Raw genomic sequence first — 13,573 nt, 5'->3', positions numbered from 1 at the left:
ATTGCACATGAGTGGGCGGGGCAACATCTCTCCATCTAAGGAGGATCAAGCGTCTCGCCAGGAGAGAGGCAAAGGATAGTATTCGGCATTTGGTCGGACCCAGACATAAATCTGTCTCGCCTCAAAAACCGAACAGAGCAATTAAGGGGTTAGGTTCTAGGTGCTGATTCAGAATACCCGATAATGTAGTGAAGACATCTTTCCAGAATTTCTCCAAGCTAGGACAGAACCAGTACATGTGGATGAGAGAGGCCACGCCCCTCTTGCATTTATCACAGAGCGGACTAATGCCAGGGTAGAATCGAGATAGTTTAGATTTAGACATATGGGCTCTATGAACAATCTTAAACTGTAAGAGGCAATGGCGAGCACAAAGGGAGGTTGAGTTAACCGATTTGAGAACTGTGTCCCAGCTCTCCTCGGATAAGGAGATATTTAAATCCTGCTCCCAGGCCATTTTAATTTTATCCACAGGGGCCCGTCGTAAGGCTGCTAGTTTATCTCGGATAATTGAAATTAAATCTTTACCTAGTGGATTAATGGAAAGAAATAGGTCCATAGCATTTTTCGCAGGCCTTTCAGGAAAGTTAGGAATTAAAGGAGCAGTAAAGTGTCGGATTTGGAGATATCTGAAAAAGTGAGCGTTAGGCAGGTTGAACTTAACGGAGAGCTGCTGAAAAGAAGCGAAGCGATTATCAATGAAAAGATCTTCAAAATGTCTAATGCCCTTCCTGTACCAAACATGGAATGCTGAATCGAACGTGGTAGGTAAAAAAAAAGGTGATTATGTGCGACAGGGCTAGAAACGGAAAACCCCTGGAAACCATAGCATTTCCTGAACTGAGCCCTTATACGCAAAGTGTGTCTAACCAGAGGATTAGCTATTGATTTGGGCAGACTGCTAGGGAGTGCAGAGCCAAGAAGTGCAGATATAGATAATTCTTTAGTGGAGCTCAACTCCATTGCCACCCAGTTAGGGCACTCGGGTTGACCGTGGAAGAAAGACCAGAAGGCAGCACAACGTATATTAGCTGCCCAATAATATAAGCGAAAGTTAGGTAAAGCCATGCCACCCTCTTTTTTAGATTTTTGGAGGTGGATTTTATTAATTCTAGAGCGCTTATTCTGCCACAGATATGAGAAAATAATAGAGTCTAAGGAATCAAAAAAAGATTTAGGAATAAAAATTGGGATAGATTGAAATAAGTATAAAAATTTGGGGAGAACATACATTTTAACAACATGAATACGACCTACCAAAGACATAGATAGAGGTGACCATTGTACCAGACTCTGTTTTATAGCATATGAAAGATTGACAAAGTTTTCATGAAAGAGATCTTTAAACTTCCTTGTGACTGTAATTCCAAGATAAGTAAATTGATTATGGACTACTTTAAAAGGGAGATCACGAAATATTAGTTCTTGCGCTTCTTTATTAATTGGGAAAAGTTCACTCTTATGTAAGTTGAGTTTATAGCCAGAGATCTGGCTAAACTGGTCAAGAAGTGAAAACATTAGATGTAAGGATGTAGACGGATTTGAGAGAAAGAGTAATAAGTCATCAGCATAGAGAGACACTTTATACTCAACACCCCCTCTCCAAATCCCGGTCAATTCAGGACAATTTCGAAATGCTATCGCCAGAGGTTCTATAGCCAAATCAAAGAGAAAGGGACTTAAGGGGCATCCCTGACGGGTGCCACGTTTGAGATTAAATACTTGGGATTTCTGAAAATTAGTTAGAACAGAAGCAGTAGGACACAGGTACAACAATTGGATCCAAGAGATGAAACTTTGGCCGAGGTCAAATTTTTCTAAGACTGCAAAAAGGTAGTTCCACTCTATACGGTCAAATGCTTTCTCCGCATCAAGGGAGATAACACATTCAGGAGTCCCAGTTGGAACTGAGTATAAAATATTAAATAGACGCCGAATGTTAAAAAAAGGGAGACGGTTTTTAATAAAGCCTGTTTGGTCATCAGAGATAATGGAGAGAATAACGGTTTCTAATCTATGAGCCAACACTTTAGCTAAGATCTTTGCATCAACATTGAGCAGAGAGATCGGCCTGTACGAGGAACACTCTGTTGGGTCTTTGCCCTTTTTTAAAAGAAGAATAATAGATGCCTCATTGAAAGAGGGTGGCAATTTGCCATAATTAAACGAGTCAGATACTACTGAAAGTAACTGAGGAGAAAGAAGTGAGGAGAATGATTTATAAAATTCCACAGGAGATTTCCCTGAGGACAGTGCAGAAATTGCAAAAGATATTTCTTCTGGTGATATAGGCGCATTGAGTTTGGCTTTGAAATCAGATGAAAGTGAGGGGATATTCAGATTCTGTAAAAATTGATCCACAGAGATATTGTCATTCAGGGATTCAGAGGAATAAAGCCGAGAATAAAATTTTTTAAATGCGTCATTAATTTCTAAATGCTCAGGTGATGTATTAGTGTTAAAATAAAAGGTTATCTGGTCCTTAATAAATTTTACGAAATCATCATCCGATAGTAAAGTTGAATCGAACCGCCAGTGTTTGTTCCTCTGAGGGAGACCAGGAAAGTTCAGAGAGAGGGTAATTGGGGCATGATCAGAGATCAGTATACTCTGATAGTCACAAGAGTGGGCAAATGGGATAAGTTGGTTATCGAGTAAGAAATAGTCAATTCTAGTGAAGGTATGGTGAACATGTGAGAAAAAAGAATAATCTCTCTCCGTAGGATGGAGGAAACGCCATATATCAGAGATACCAAAATTAGAGAGAAACGATTGAATAGCTAAGGCAGATTTAGTAGGTGATCTGGTAACAGAGGACGATCGGTCCAGTTTAGGATCCAACCAACAGTTGAAGTCACCACCCAATATAAGAGAGTATGAGTTTAAGTCTGGTAGTGAGGAAAAAAACCGTTCAAAACAGCTAAACATCATCAAAGTTGGGGGCATACAGGTTTGCTAGTGCAACTTTAGTGTTATATAGTTTACCAGAAACAATAATAAAACGGCCATTTGTATCAGATATTTTATTATGGAGTTCAAAAGGAATATTTGAGTTAATAAGAATGGAAACTCCCCTAGCTTTAGCGGCAAAGGATGAATGAAAATGCTGACCCGCCCACTTTGACAGAAGCCGGGAGTTATCAAAACAACGAATATGAGTTTCTTGGAGGAAAGCAATGTCAGCTTTGAGTTGTTTAATATGTGAGAATACCTTCCTCCTTTTAACAGGGTGGTTCAGTCCCTTTACATTCCAGCTCACGAATTTAAGTGCACTAGCCATTATCAATTACTAATGCATATAAGGCAGCAGGCTTATAAAAAAATCAAGCAGCACAATAGCAGTCTGGGAGCAGAGATGTAAACATAGATTCGTAAGGTCAAAATATAAACATGTCCTAAGCAATAAAGAGATGTTGGAACTGGAAAATTCACCCCACCCGCACAACCCAAAACTAGACGGCTACCAAAACAAGTAGCTAGCTCTACCAAAAAAATTAACCCAAATACAACTTCCAGATCTGTGTCATTAACAACAGTTCCGTATAAATACTATAGCAAATAATAACTAGTTTATGCACTAGAAAACATAACTACAGATTAGAACACCTTCTGCAGAAATATACAACTTAATACAGAGAAAATCGGAAGAAAACCAAAACTAACCTACCCGCTAAAAATTATAGAAGAATAAAGTAAGAGAAAGGGAAAAAAAGGTAAGAAGAAAAAAGAAAAAAGAAGAGGAAGGGGAAAATTATTAATTCAAGACGAGTATTTATCAACCATTTACAGAGAAGGGAGAGAAAATTTCAGATATTAGAAAAAAGGGGTGAAGAAAAGAAAAAGATAAAATAGATAAATATTTAAAGCAAAGGAAAAATAAATCAGCAGTTGAACTGTGAACCGACAAACAGGGAGGCCTTCACTAAAGACTTCGAACCTCCAAAACAAGTTAGAATTAGTTGTAGAACTCTGTAGGTAAAGTTATACAAGAATAAAAATAGGTTACACACACACCAAATCCCGGGAGAGATTGTCAACAGCCCTTAAAGTTTCAATGAATAATGTCTGTGTGATTCAAGTGAATTCCGAGTCCGGAGAAAGTAATTTTACTACGAGGAGTACTTATCCACCATTTTAGGAGGTCCGATCAGATTCCGAAGATGACTGGATAGCCGGAAGACTTGCCACAAACGCTTCAGCTTCCTTTGCTGATTTGAACCACTTGAATTCCCCGGTATTAAGCTTGATTCGTAGATCAGCAGGGTTACAAAGGGAAGGTTTGAAACCACGATCAAAAAGCACTTTCATTACGCCTTTAAACTCAGCGCGCATCTTTAAGGTCTGGGGTGCAAAATCTTCCACAAAGCGAATGGTTGTATCCTGGAAAGAAAAAGAACCTCTGCGACGTGCCTTCACAATCAGACTGTGTTTTACCTGGTATTGATGGAAACACAAGATTACTGGTCGCGGGCGGGAGCCCAGAATTCCGGGGGGAACGTAAACTCTGTGTGCCCGTTCGAGCTCGGGCGGCTTCGGAAGCAAATCTTTCCCGAATAACTCACAGAGAAACTCGGCGAAAAACTTCACGGTCGATCCCTTTTCAGTCGCCTCTGGCAATCCCAGAATTCTGAGGTTGCATCGCCTGCTACGATTTTCGAGATCCACCATTTTGGAAAGAAGGTTATTAGATTTTTCCTCTAAGCTGGAACAGAGAGTCTCCAAGTATCGAACACGACTTTCTAAATCTTCAGAAGTCGAATCGATGCGAGATAAGTGTTCAGCATGTTTTTCCACCTTATCGTTGATCCGATCCAGTTTGTCTTCTAACTGTTTGAAAGCGGTTTTAAATTCCTTTAAGATTTCGTCTCGGAGCTTTCCCAGCGCAACCAGCGTCTCGGCCGACGGGGTCATAGCTTCATTTCTCCCGGATTTAGAACTCTTGCTAGACATTGTAAGTTAGATATATTCACAGGCAAGTAAGAGATACCGAAATAATTCCTAACTAAGGTTTAAAAAATGGAGACATTTAGTGCAAAGGTAGCGACAGTAACGGAACAAAAGTTCGGAGCAGCTAAACAATCGCCATCTTACCGGAAGTCTCCAACTTTGAGTGTTCTATCCACACGGACCCCAACAACTCTCAGATCCTCCACACTGCCAAGAGTCTTACCATTTATATAATACTCTGTCTCCAAACTGGACCTACCAAAATTAAAATGAAGTGCTTCACACTTCAGTTGAATAATTATGCAATTGAAATGAATGAAACTCACTGATCCCTGGCAATGATTATACTATTCACGTATCTGCCAAAACAGTCCCCAAGCAATTTTTCTAGGTGAGGTGACGTTACCTTTGAGTCTGTGGGGGGTCATCAACTGTAGCCGGTTCTCCCGGTGCGGCCTCCTTCATATCAGTGAGACCCGACGTAGATTGGGAGACTGCTACGCCGAGCACCTACGCTTCGGCTACCAAAAGACAGGGATCTCCCAGTGGCTACCCATTTTAATACCACTCCGCATTCCCATTCGATATGTCTATCCATGGCCTCTTCTACTCTCACGATGAGGCCACACTCAGGTTGGAGGAACAGCACCTTATAATCCGTCTAGATAGCCTCCAACCTGATGGATTGAACACCTATTTCTCCAGCTTCCGGTAATGCTCCCTTCACCATTTTCCATTTCATTTTCCCTCTCACCTTATCTCCTATTCTGTCAAGCATCTCCCTCTGGTGCTCCTCCCTCTTTTCTTCCTGCCATGGTCATCTGTTCTCGCCTATCCTATTAGATTCCCTTTTCTCCAGCCCTGTTACCTCTGTCACCAATCAAATTCCCAGTTCTATGCTTCACCCGCCCCCCTCTCGGTTTCACCTATCACCTTGTAGCTCTTCCTTCCCTCCCCCGAGCTTCGAACTCTGACTCCTCATTTTCTTTTTCTTCGGTCTTAATGAAGAGTCTCTGTTCGAAACGTCGACTATACTCTTTTCTATAGTTGCTGCCTGGCCTGCTGAGTTCCTCCACCTGTCTTTGTGTGTAACTTAGATTTCCAGCATCTGCATATTTTTTCTTGTTTGAGATCTGCCAAATCCTGCTGTTTGTCAGCGCCACTATGCACAAATGGCCATTAGGTATTTGAATTTTTGGTAGGCCCTGGATTATGTGTCCAATTGTGAGCTATCCAATAGGACCAATAGGTCAAACATCCATCGAATTAAGGATCTGATGTAACAGAAGTAATGGCGCCAATTCTACATTTCTTCTGTAGTAATTTCGCTCATCCTACATGAATATACATTTTCTACTGAACTCGATCTTACACTGAAATATGTTCGAGTTGCAAATTATAACACTAGTTTTCTTCCCTTCTTTACTGAACGCATCGGTTTTCATTGATTCTGATTTCCAAGACGCTGGAGTCATGAAATAATCACATTTATAAAATATGACTCTTGTATTTAATTATGGCGCTTTGCACTTATACATGCTGAGGAATTTGAACTGAAATTTCGCACCCATCTTCTTTTCCCGACTTGGGTGTCTGACACGCGTATCACCGCAGAACCCCCCCCCCCTTTTCCTTTCCCTTCAGATACAACGCAGAAGAATATATTATAGTTTCATTGCTCCGTTACTTTATTGAAATTCATACATTGAAGCTGATGGTTATAATCATCTTGTGTTTAAGTGTGAAATATCTTCGATAAATTTATATCTGAGCGAATTTATTAAATTCATATTTAATTTCTGGTGCGACTTCTGGAAATGCTGCTAAAGCACTGGCTGCATCTTCTTGCAAACAATTGATGAGCACTAGAAGCTGAAGGAAATCATCTAAAAATAGCAAAATACTGTATTTTGGAAAATATTCTTTCAATATCTCTGAATTCAGGAGCTCCAGCTACATTTCTTATTCATCCCCCACTGCATCTTCACTTCCTGGATGAAATATAAAGCTTTCAAGCACCAAAACAAATAAACACTATAGACTCATGTAGCTTGCTTAATGAGAAATCCCAACGGTTTGATTGTGAGCACACCGCATACACGGGGCTGAAGTGAATAAGGTTTTCAATCATATATAAGTAAGTGACTAACTATTAACCTCTTTGAATAAATATATTGTTAAATAACGATTGTCGTTGTGGATCTCCTGTCTGTCAGGTAGAGCGGTAAATGCTTATTAACTTGGGAGAGTAATTCTGATATCGTTCCACATTACTATCAGAATTAGAATTAGGTTTAATATCAGTGGCATATGCCGTGAAGTTTGTTAACTTTGCGGCGTCATCACAATGCTATAAGTAATAACAGAGAGAGAAAAAAAGAACTGTGAATTACAGTAAGTAGATATATATATATATATAAGATGGCTGGTGGTGCAGTGGTATCTGCACCGGAATTCGGGACTAGTGGTCCTCGAATTCGAGACGAGACGGAATTTGAGACGAGACAAGTGGTCATTAAAAATGACAAATGCTAAAGAAACATAAGATAGTCAAGTTAAATAAGTACTGCAAAAATAGAAATATAAAAGCAGCGATGTAGTGTTCATGTGTTCAACGTCCATTCAAAAATCAGATTGCAGAGGCGAGAAAGCTGTTCCTGAATATTTGAATGTGGGCCTTCAGGCTTCTGTGTCTCTTTCCTGATGGCAGCAATGAGAAAAGGGCATGTCCTGGGTGAAGGGGTACTTAATGATGGATATCGCCTTGACGCTTCTTTGAGGCAGGACTCCTTGCAGACGTCTTAAATAGTCCAGAGGCTAGCGCCCATGATCGAGCTGACTAATATAACTGCAGTCTGCAGCTTACTTCGACCCTAGGCAGTAGGTCCCACCCCCATCCCTAGCCCCATACCAAGACGGTGATGCAGTCAGTTAGACATAACAAATCTCCTTAAAATCCTAATGAAATATATATATTGTGTCTTGGTTAGGTCCTCAGAGATATTAACACCCAGGAATTTGACACTGTTCACTCCCCCATCGATTTAATAAATTACAACAAAACTAGTTTATTATAGCAGTAATAAGGACAAAGGAATAAAGTAGATATCCTTAATCGGATCAGTTGAAATGTAAATATTTGTTATTACGTAAAATTTGGTCTAATATGATAGTCATTCTACGTAATAAGATCGGACGTACTTACTGATCATGGGCTTGAGTAGTGAGGAATGTGACACATCATCAGCAATGAATATTGGCCTTTATTGCAACAACAGTGAACAGATGTTTTCATGCATTACTTAAATTGGCACTTGCTATGTCAGCAAAAGAGTCCAAAGCACAAAAACAGGAGATAAATATTATAACTGTATCCGCTTTAGCAGTCAACGATGGGAATATGCGTATACTCTGACCTTGAATGTTATCAACATCAAAACAAAAGAAACATTTCCTGTGTGAAAAACACTATTCATCGTATGACAAGCATAATGTCCCTTAACCTTTTAATTAACTCGTTATATTGAAAATCTTTGGGTGTCTTGTCAGCAGGACGCTAACTGTTCATCTCATATTCGCCGAGCTCTGTCTCCTTGGGGGTGTCTTGGATACTCCGGAGGCTAGCGCCCATGATGGAACTAACTAGTTTTACAACTCTGCAGCTTCCTTCGTCCTATGCGGTAGCAACCCCCACCCCTCCGCCGTTTTCTATTAGGCTGTTGCAAATGCCTGCTGTAAAGATTGGTTTCGAAGTAGCTTGATTTCAGCCGTCGATTTTGCGCTGCGTATAGTAAAGGCGAAACAGAGATTACGGCCGTGTTATTTTTCTTACTTCAAGATCAAGATTTCTTAACTCCAAATGTACTTAATGAGTGGAAGTCAAATTGAAGCATAGAAATCTTATATGGATTAGAGAACATTTGAAAGGACATTTCACGTGAAGTGGGCGCGTACAGTACAAGCTGCATATTCTAGGTAAAGTGCGCATGAAGCATTTCGTGACAAAGAAGGGATAAGCGTACTGCACATCATGATGCTTTTTCCATTTATAACTATTTCTGCTTATTCAGTTCCAATCCCTGTTAGCGAATGGCACGGAAATGGTCATATTTATAGAAGTGTCTATCATCAGAAGGTGTATCAAAGTTCAAAACGAGAGAAGAACAAAATTTGCGCAAGTAATTTCGGAGCAGTTCTGCTCTTGGCACTGCAATGCGAATTCTTTCCAGCCGGATTCTCCCACTAATAGTTAACAACAGTAATCAATGTCAAACGTAGTATTGGCACGTCGACAGCGAAGTCAAGTTATTTCTTCAGCAACTTGAACGGAGCACGTCTGCGCAAGCGCTTGGAGGTCGGCCAGTGAAAACAGCGGGAAGAGTTTAAAAGGAAAACAGATTTACAGAGCGGGCGTCGGAGTAGTGGCTCAACGGGGCTTCGGGGACAAAGGGTCGAGGCCAGGTAGGTTATCTGTTTAAACTAAAGACAGAGAACATGTGTGTGAGGCCGGTTTTCTGTGCTCGGTGTCAGATGTGGGAGGTCCCAGATACTCCGGGCCTTCTGGACGACCACATCTGTACCAGGTGCGTCGAGCCGCAGTTCCTTAGGGTCTGTGTTAGGGAACTGGAGCTGCAGCTCGATGACTTTCGTCTGGTCATGGAGAGTGAGGAGGTGATAGAGAGCAGCTATAGGCAGTTATTCACCCCGGGACCACAGGAGACAGAGAAATGAGTAACAGTCAGGAGAGGGAAGGGCAAGAAGCAGGTACCAGACAGTACCCCAGTGGCTGTTCCCCTTAACAATAAGTATCCCTGCTTGAGTTCTGTTGCGGGGGGCAACACTGGTCGCTCCTCTGGTACAGAGTCCAGCCCCAGTGGCTCAGATGGGTAGGAAAAGAAAAGGATGACAGCAGTGATAGGAGACTCTATAGTTAGGGAGTCAGATAGGCGATTCTGTGGACGCAGGAAAGAAAGGCGGAATATAGTTTGCCTCCCAGGTGCCGGGATATTTCTGATCGCGTCTACGATATCTTGAAGTGGAAAGGAGAACAGCCAGAGGTCGTGGTACATATTAGTACAAACGACATACGTAGGAAAAGGGAGGAGGGCCTGCTAACAGACTGCAGGGGGTTGGGAAGGAGGTTGAGAAGCACGACCTCAAAGGTAGTAATCTCAGGATTACTGTCTGTCCCATGTGACAGTGAGTATAGGAATAGAATGAGGTGGAGGATAAATGCGTGGCTGAGGGATTGGAGAAGTGGGCAGGGATTCAGATTTCAGGACCACTGGGACCTCTTCTGGGGCAGGTGTGACCTGCACAAAAAGGACGGGTTGCACCTGAATCCCAGAGGGTCCAATATCCTGGCGGGAAAGTTTGCTAAGGCTTTTGGGGAGAGTTTAAACTAGAATTGCTGGGTTTGGGAACCGAACTGAAGTGACGAAGGAAAGGGAGGTTGGCTCATAAATAGAGAAAGTTTGGAGACAGTCCGAAAGGGAGGATAAGCAGGAGATAGAGAATGGATGAGCTCAGTCCGATGGTTTGAGATGTGTCTATTTTAGTGCGAGGAGTATTATGAATAAAGTGGATGAGTTTAGAGCGTGGATCAGCACTTGGAGCTATGATGTTGTGCCCATTATAGAGACTTGGATGGTGCAGGGGCAGGAATGGCTACTTCAAGTGCCAGGCTTTAGATGTTTCAGAAAGGATAGGGAGGAGGGCAAAAGAGGTGGAGGCATGGCACTGTTGATTAGAGATAGTGTCACTGCTACAGAAAAGGTGGACGTCATGGAGTGATTGTCGCCGGAGTCTCTGTGGGTGGAAGTTAGGAATAGGAAGGGGTCAATAACTCTACTGGGTAATTTTTATAGACCACTCAATAGTAACAGGGACATCGAGGAGCAGATAGGGAGACAGATTCAGGAAAAGAGTAATAATAACAGGGTGGTGGGAGGTTTAAATTTCACAAATATGATTGGCGTCTCCCGAGAATGAGGGGTTTAGTTTAGGTGGAGTTTTGTTAGGTGTGTTCAGGATGCAATCTTGATACAATCTGTAGATAGGCCTACAAGAGGAGAGGCGGTACTTGATCTGCTACTGGGAAATGAACCTGGTCAGGTGTCTGGTCTGTCAGTGGGAAAGCATTTTGGAGATAATGATTACAATTCTAAACCCCTTACCATAGCATTGGAGAGGGATAGGAACAGACAAGTTAGGCAAACGTTTAATTGCAGTAAGGGGAACTATTGGACTATCAGGCAGGAACTTGGAAGCATAAATTGGAAAAGGATGTTCCCAGAGAAATGTACCGAAGGAATGTGGCAAATGTTCAGGGGTACTGAGTGGATACGTTCCAATGAGACATGGAACGGATCCAAGGGTACAAGATCCGTGGTGCACAAAGGCTGTTGCAAATCTAGTCAAGGAGAAAAGAAGATCTTATGAAAGGTTCAAAAACTAGGTAATGATATGAATCTAGAAAATTATAAGGCTAGTAGGAAGGAGCTTAAGAAGGAAATTAGTGGAGCCAGAATGGGCCATCAGAAGGCCTTGGTGGACAGGATTAAGAAAAAACCCCAAGATGTTCTACAAGTATGTGAAGAGCAAGAAGATAAGACGTGAGAGAATAGGACCAATCAAGTGTGACGATGGAAAAGTGTGTATGGAACCGGAGGAAATAGCAGAGGTACTTAATGAATATTTTGCTTCAGTATTCATCACGGAAAACGATCTTGGCGATTGTAGGGATGACTTGCAGTGGATTGAAAAGCTTTAGAATGTATATATTAAGAAGGAAGATGTGCTGGAGCTTTTGGAAAGCATCAAGTTGGATAATTCACCTGGACCGGACTGAATGAACCCCAGGCTACTGTGGGAAGCGAGGGAGGAAAGTTCTGAGCTTCTGGCAATGATCTTTGCATCATCAGCGAGGACGGGGCAGGTTCCGGAGTTGTTCCCTTATAGTTGTTGCGAACGTTGTTCCCTTATTCAATAAAGGGAGTCGGGATAGCTCAGGAAATCATAGGCCAGCGAGTCTTACTTCAGTGGTTGGTAAGTTGATGGAGAAGATCCTGAGAGGCAGGATTTATGAACATTTGAGAGGCATAATAAGATTAGGAATAGTCAGCATGGCTTTGTCATAGGCAGGGTGTGCCTTACGAGCCTGATTGAACATTTTTGAGGATGTGACAAAGCACATTAATAAAGGAAGATCCGTAGATGTAGTGTATATGGATTTTAGCAAGGCATTTGATAAGGTACCCCATGCAAGGCTTATTGAGAAAGTTAGCAGGCATAGGATCCAAGGGGGTATTTCTCTGCCGATCCAGATCTGGATTGCCCACAGAAGGGAAAGTGTGGTTGTAGATGGGTCATATTCTGCATGGAGGTCGGTGACCAGTGGTGTGACTCAGGGATCTGTTCTGGGACCCCTACTCTTTGTGATTTTTATAAATGCCCTGGATGAGGAGGTGGAAGGATGAATTAGTAAATTTACAGATGACACAAAGATTGTGGGTGTTGTGGATAGTGGGTAGGGCTGTCAGAGGTTTCAAAGGGTCAGTGCTAGGATGCAAAATTGGGCTGAGAAGTGGCAGATGGAGTTCAAACCAGATAATTGTGAGGTGGTTCATTTTGGTAGATCAAATATGATGGCAGAATATGGTACTAATAGTAAGACTCTTGTCAGTGTGCAGGAGCAGAGGGATAGAAAACATAGAAAACCTACAGCACAGTACAGGCCCTTCTGTCCACAAAATTGTGCCGAACGTGCCCTTACCTTAGAAATTACTAGGCTTACCCAAAGCCCTCTATTTTTCTGAGCTCCATGTACTTATCCAAAAGTCTCTTAAAATACCCTATTGTATCCGCCTCTACCACAGTTTCTGGCAGCCATTCAACGCACTCATCACTCTCTGAGTAAAAAACTTACCCCTGACATCTCCTCTGTACCTACTCCCAAGCACCTTAAACCTGTGTCCTTTTGTGACAAACGTTTCAGCCCTGGGTAAAAGCCTCCGACTTTCCACGTGATCAGTACCTCTCATCATCTTATACACGTCTATCAGGTCACCTATAATCCTCCGTCGCTCCAAGGAGAAAAGGCCGAGCTCACTCAACCTGTTTTCATAAGGCATGCTCCCCAATACAGGCTACATCCTTGTAAATCTCCAATACACCCTTTCTATGGCTTCCACATCCTTCCTGTAGTGAGGTGACCAGAACTGAGGTCACCACGTGGGGTCTGACCAGTGTCCTATATAGCTGCAACATTACCTTTAGGCTCCTAAATTGAATTCCACGATTAATGAAGGCCAATACACTGTATGCCTTGTAACCACAGAGTCAACCTGTGCAGATGCTTTGAGAGTCCTATGGACTCGGACCCCAAGATCTCTCTGATGCTCCACACTGCGGAATCTTACTATTAATACTATATTCTACCATCACATTTGACCTACCAAAATGAACCACCTCACAATGAAATGAGTTGAACTCAGATCGGATCTTGGGGTCCTAGTCCATAGGACACTCAAAGCTGTTACGGAGGTTTGCTCTGTGGTTAAGAAGGCATACGGTGTACTGGTCTTCATCAATCGTGGGATTGCCGAGAGGTAATGTTGCAGCTATA

Source organism: Hemitrygon akajei, chromosome 2, assembly GCF_048418815.1.
Source record: "Hemitrygon akajei chromosome 2, sHemAka1.3, whole genome shotgun sequence".
In the NCBI taxonomy this organism is placed as follows: Eukaryota; Metazoa; Chordata; class Chondrichthyes; order Myliobatiformes; family Dasyatidae; genus Hemitrygon; species Hemitrygon akajei.
The sequence above is the reverse complement of the archived record's forward strand: the minus strand, read 5'-3'. Positions refer to the sequence as shown.